Source organism: Anomaloglossus baeobatrachus, chromosome 2 (assembly GCF_048569485.1).
Source record: "Anomaloglossus baeobatrachus isolate aAnoBae1 chromosome 2, aAnoBae1.hap1, whole genome shotgun sequence".
Classification (NCBI taxonomy): Eukaryota; Metazoa; Chordata; class Amphibia; order Anura; family Aromobatidae; genus Anomaloglossus; species Anomaloglossus baeobatrachus.
Genome location: NC_134354.1, coordinates 685,581,137 through 685,587,891, shown reverse-complemented (window position 1 = coordinate 685,587,891; position 6,755 = coordinate 685,581,137).

The following is a 6,755-nucleotide window of genomic DNA, read 5'->3' as shown; positions in this document are numbered from 1 at the left end:
CCACACACCCCACACTCCCAGCAGGCACACCAAAGCCAGAACACAAAACCCTTATTGCCTTCCTCCAGGGGCTGATGATCACACCAGGGGGTGGGCCAGGCGGTTGGCCCCGCCTACCGAGGAGTTCACAGTCCTGGAGGCGGGAAAACCAGGCAGATAGAGTTTGGAGAGGAGTGAGGACAGTTGAGAAGTAAAAGTGAGAGAGGAGAAAAGTGACAGCTAAGCAGCCTGAAGTTGGTCCGGGTGTGTGGCCCGGACAGAGCAGCAAGGTTGGCAGACGGTGGTGACTGTCTGCAGGAGTGGCCGATTGGAGTCTACCGTGAGGACCATGGACGGGCGGTGGCCCGGCGGTACCGGACCGGTACACAAAGAGAAGCCGGTACCATCTGGCAGGGGCGTTTTGGACCCCGGCAAGGCTAGGAGTCGCCGTGAATTTGCCGAATCCGTTAGTAAAGGGGACCTCCTGGGTTTCCAAACAGTCAAGTCCCGACAGAAGGCAACAGTCCAACCGATTGAGAGAGACACCGCCACCGCCAAGGCAACCGTTTCTCAGGGCCAGCGCCTGCGGGCAAAAGGGGCTCCTCCGGCCAATATCCAAGCCGGGGAGCGGGTTACCGGTGGGAACCCATTGGAACCGTACAGACATCTTAGGTGCAGGGAAAGGCAGTTGCCACCAACCTGCTGGGAGCAACAACACCGCAGCTGTCTGTGGGACCCGTCCATCCAGCCGTGTGTTTTACCGAGAACTGTGTCTTCATCATTGGGCTGAGTGAGTACCACCGTGCCGTGCGGCACAGCGCTGCCCCCGCGACCCTGCACCTCCCCAGGCCCCGTAACCTGCCTGCCATCCATCCCTACCCCATCACCGGGCCCCGGGACAACCAACCCCCCTACCCACGGAGGGGAGAACTAACAACAAAGCTGCTCCCAGTCACCGCTCCCGGGATCCCCGTCTAGAGCAGCGGTGGTGTCACCAAAATCACCACAACCGTGGGTGGCGTCACGGACAATATCCATAATCAAAACCCCCACAACCAATCACCCCCCTTTTCACTCACAGGCGAGGAGCGCCGCTCGAGTCCCTGGGATCCAGCCCAGCGCTCGAGCCACCACCGAGCAGCGGCCGCAGCAGCAGTGGCAGCCGGACCCGAGCAGTGGGAGAGCGCAGCGTCCCCTCCTCCGCCCGCAACATATACACAGAGACAGACAGCAGAGGAGATGGGGAGAAAGTGCTCCCCCCCGTAGCACCCAGGGATATGGGGCACTCGGTCCCGGGCAATGTCTCTCTTGGGGGATGTCACGGTGGTGGCCGCTGCCCGGTTCCGTGTCCTGGGCCCTTTTTCTAATGGGGATGTATTTATAAGGGATTAGGTTAGTGTTCATATATGAGGCCACTTTCGGTATTGCGGCTATAGGTATGGAGCCGCCGCTGCAGAATGTCACTACTGGGGCTGGTGTTATTTGCAGCTTGGGTGGTAGACCCTCCGCAAGCAGGCCCGGGCCCCAGTGGATAAGTGTGACGGGTGCTAGAAGAAGGGAGTCCACACCAAAGTTCAGTGCAACTGGTTTTACTCACGACTGGCTGGTAATAACTGGTTGCCCAAGGCCGGCTGGTTTCACCTCCAGGTCCCCTTCGTTCCAGTGCTAGTCTGGTTCTCTGATACCTTCTTCCCCTGCACCTGTCTCTGGTAAATGGGTCCCAGTGGCGTAGAGCAACTGGGGGTCCCCGTCTGGTGGTTTGTCCACTTCTGTCTGCCTGACGGTAGCGTGAACCCTATGGGGATGGAGTCTCTGGTCCTGTCCCCAGCTCTCCCTTTGCTACTGAGTCTTCAAATACTTAGGGTCAGCAAGGTCCTTGATGGTCCACTTGCTGTGCATGTGTTAACAGGTTGGCTTGGAGCTCTTTCCTGTCCTAGGGTCCTGTATCCCGTCGGTGCGTAATTCCGGGAGTACTCCACTGTTCTCCACTGGCAACCACTCTCTCCTGGGTACCAGGTCACCGTTAACCCGCGTCAGGCCGTCACTTCACGTCTACCTTCACACACCACACTGTAACAACTACGGTCTCCTGTGTTCTGACTCTCCTTAGTCGACCCTCCCACCTGGTCAACTAGTGGACTGGACTGGCTCCACCTCTAGGCGGCCATCTTTTGGTCTGACCCTAGCTAAGCACCATTGTATGGGGGATTGTTGGGGAAAAACTGGGATTACCTGGGTTTTTGTTGTTACCAATACTGGATCTTCGGGTCACTAACGGGGTAGGCCCTGCATCCTTGTGGGGATGCAGAACCTTGTAGCACCCTGAGGCCTTCAGGGGCGCTACACCCCTCTCCTCCACAGCTGTGACCCAATAGCAAGATCACATCCCAGTCGCATGACCCTTGGCTGACACTCGCAGCAGAGGGTCAATAGCATATCTCTTCTGATGCTCTCGCAAGTGGAACCATACACTTATGTACAGATTTCCCTCATAGACTTTCATTGGAGGCGGAAGATCCACAGGTTAAAAATGCATGTGTTGTTAGTAGGGATGATCGAGTATCACAAATATTCGGCAATATTCGGATACTCAATTCACAATGTAAGTCTATGGGAAGCCCAAATAGTTACTATTCGGCAACGATTCGGATTTCCCATAGACTTACACTGCGCATCGAATATTCGCAAATTGTCAAATAGTGGCGACCTATTCGGCGAATATGGGCGTTGCCAAATATTTGCAGTATCCGATCATCCCTAGTTGTTAGTGTATTTCCGTTTTGTAAACGCGTCAAAAATACATGTAATCTGCACATCTCTATCAATAAAGTTTTGACTAAGTTATATACCAGAAAGTATCAAAAGCAAAGCAACTTTATTTAAAACATGACATATGAACAAGAAACAAAAACCAAAACATAACAAACCCAATTAAATGCCTGTAAAAAGTGCAAGTAATGTAATTTATCAGGTGTAGAAATGTTGGAACATCAAACACTCACCAAAAGCGTTTTCCACAGCCCAATTGCATTTCCACTATGGAGATGTGCTAAAAACACTCGTGTCTTCTCTACCTGTAATTACTCTGCATCTAATGTACAGTATGTCTATACACAGAAAACTCAGTGTACCTGTGCCGCCCCCGTGCCAGCAGCCGCCGCTGCTCGGATCCAGACCCACTGTGTGTGTACGTGGCTCGAGGAGATCCTCTGGACCCGGGGGTTACGCGGACACGCCGAATAAAAGGGGGACGTAGATGTACAGGCTTGGCCATATTAAGTTCGTGACGCCACCCACGGTGTGTGGTGAAGTGGGACACCACCGCTGCTGTTGTGGGGCACCCGGGGGAGATGTAGTGGCAGCTGGATGTTAACTCCTACGTGGGTAGGGATGGTTGCCCCGGGACCCAGTGTCTCTGTGCAGGGTATAGCGATGGCAAGGGTCGGTGCACCCGGACGTGCGAGGGGATGTTTGGTTACTCACAGTAAATGAATCACACGAGTCTTTTTGGTAAAACAAGGTGCTGGTGGCCGGCAGCCGCGGCCGGTTGCATTCAGGTCCCCCACCCGGGCTGGTGATCGCTGTCCTTTTCCTCTGCACTAGTTCTGTGTGATGTGGACTGCCTGGTCTGGAACTCAGGAGTCCGCTCCCGGCTGGTTGTGGGCCTAAGGAGCCCTGCCCGCTGACGCTGACTCATGGGATCTATGGGCCCTGGTGGTGGCCTTATCCCTCTCTGTGGGTGGTTTTCTGCTTTTCGGACTTTGGTTGGCACAGGACCTGTAATCCTGCCCTCAATTGGTTAATTAGCTAGGCCGTTGGTTCCGGTCCTGGTTCAGGGTCCGAGTACCCCCTCTGTGCTACGGTTTTTGGGTCAGTTCTCCGTGTCGATACCGGCGGGCTACAACCCTGTCCCGGTCGACCTCGGATCTGCCGAGCCGTCTTCCCGTCTCCTGCTGACGGAGACCACCGTCTGCCACCTAGCCAAAGGCACCAGGGCTCCAACCCTGGCACCATTCAACTTGAGCTTCTCCTCCGGCTGGAGCTACACCTAGCGCCAGCTTCCACTCCTCTCTCCTTGAACTCAGAACACAATCTGTTTGCATTCCCGTCCCGGGCTGTCTAGACCCCTAGGTGGGCGTTTCCTACCGCCTAGTCCCGCCCACTGGTGTGCCCATCTTTCCCTAAGGGAGGGTGACTAGGGTTTCAGGTCAGCTGTATGTTACCTAGGTGAGGGATGGTGTTATGCGGGGGCCTATGTGTGACTACCTGGTTTTGCCAGGGCATCACATACCCACAAGAGAAGTTGACATGTTGTGGATTTGAAACAAGCACCGTGGGTCAGTTTACACTGAGTAAAAAAGAAGCACATTGGGCAGGAGATTTTGATAAACCCCATCCACGTTGCTGGAACTGTAAGACGCTCAGTTTCTCATGCATCGAAAACGCACAGCATCAAAAACTTATCATAGGCAAACAGTTAAAATCTCTGAGCATCTTCTTCCCATTAAACCCTTCCCGACATATGATGTACTGGTACGTTGTATTTCGGGTTCCATTTATTTATGCGGGATCAGGAACTGAGCCTCTTTATTGCTGGCAGATGATGGCCACCACTTATCTCTTACTAGCTGTGAGTGGAGCAAAGCTCTTCTGTTACTTTGAGATGGCAGCGTTTACAGCATGAGGCCTGGGGGGCATCCGCTTCTAACCACCAATCAGTGCTGATAAGATGCTATCAAAGCTGGGGGTATGTTGAAAACCCCCATGCCTACAATAATGGTACTTCTATGAAAGCCCGCCTGTGGCTGACAATCATAAGAGGCCATGATTTTTGCTATGCACAGCAGTACTATTTTATTGCTGTGTATAGAACAAGCGATCAGATGTTTACAAGTTCAAGTTTCTTAAGGTAACTACAAAATACAGCAAAATATAGAAAAAAAGGTTTTTAACAATATTTAAAAAAAAAATTAAAAACATAAAAGTTCAAATAATTTCCTCTTTCAAGAAAAAAAAATGTAAATATTCACTTGTGGTATCTCCACTTTCTTAAAAGTCCAATCTATCAATATATAAAATTAATTAACCAAATTAGTAAAGGCTGTAATCAGAAAAAAAAATCAAATTGCCAAAATTACAGATTTTCGGCCACAACACCTGAAAAAAATGCTAAATTCATCTACCGCAAAATGGTATCAATAAAAACATCAGCTGAGGACACAATACACAAGCCCTTACCCCGAAACCAAAAACACTATTGGCTCTTTACAAAACGCTAGAATTTTGTTTTACCACTTAAATACAAAAAAGAAAGCGTGTTTGGTATCATCATAATCGCACTGACCTGGGGAATCATAGTGCAAGGGAGTTTTTACTGTATAATGAACACTGTAAAAAAAAAAACTCTAAAAACAATTCTGGAAATGAGCTTTTTTTTTTTTTTTTCAATTCCATCACAATATTTTTTTGCTTTCCAGTAAATCCTGTGATAAAAATGTCATTCAAAAATACAACTTAACCAACAAAAACAAGCCCTCATACAGCTATGCCGATGAAACAATAAAAAAGTAATGCCTCTTTGAAAAAAGGAAGGAAAATAAATAAATGAACACACAAACAAAAAAAAAAATTTGCCATGTCTGGAAGGGGTTGAATAGTAAGATCCGGACAGTAAATGGATAACATCCATTTTTATTTTTCTACAGTGCCAATGACTTGGATTAGCGAGTTTGAAAACAATGTAGGACTTTTTTTTGTGTGGGGACAATTGGTCTGGAAAAAGAAAAAATGTGAACAAGAATAATCACTGTATGGGTCCAAAATCCATCTGCAAAAATAACGGATAGCACATGTATTAAGAAAGACTGATGCGTGAAGCTGGCGTTATTTCTTGTAAGGGTATGGTCACATATTATTTCTTGCCGACATTTCTGAATCAAAAACATGTCTGGACAGGAAAAACACTGCATTAAAAAAAAATAGCGTGTTTTTGCGTGGTCTCCAAAATGCTGAAAATACCATCAGGCCGCAGATATGAAAGTGCTCCAAATCTGCAAGGAAAAATTAAGAAGCAGCTGCAAGAGATTTCTGAAATCACATCCACTTTGCTGGGACAGTGAAAAGTTGCATTTTCTTCAGCAAAGGCCAAAAGGAAAAGAATCGTTAAACAATAAGGAAATAATTGCTACTTACATTTCCAGATTCATCAGTCACCTGAACTATGGCTGATCGGTAGCAATAAACATTGGTGTGAAATTGGGATAATGATGAGAGGATGTGTGGGGTGGGGTGCTGGCTTCTAAACACCTAGTCACTGCTACACATTTTTTAGACAATGGCCCCGATTCATCAAAACCCGCATTGCTCCCACCAGTCTCGATGAGGGTGTGGTGGAATCAGAGGTGCTTGATTCACTAAGGGGCGCATGCTACTTGATGAATTAGGCGTGTATTGAAATTGATGTGCATCAGAGACTTGAATATGATTTGTAGCATATCGTATGCCAAATCACGTCGTGAATTAGACGAGCACGTGTCACCATGCACAGTACCGTTTCCATCTCTTCCCACCTCCAACAAAATGGACGGAGCTGACTGAAATTGACGTGAAAACGCCAAAGATCCCAATTTTTTGCGCAACCTAAGATGGTGCAAAACTTTAGCAACTTTTCAAAGTGTTTTATGCTGGATATCTGGTGTAAACACTTCAACAGGTCCGCTCATCTCTACTTACGTCCTACTAAATAGAGATAAGCGGACCCGTGGAAGTTCAGTTTG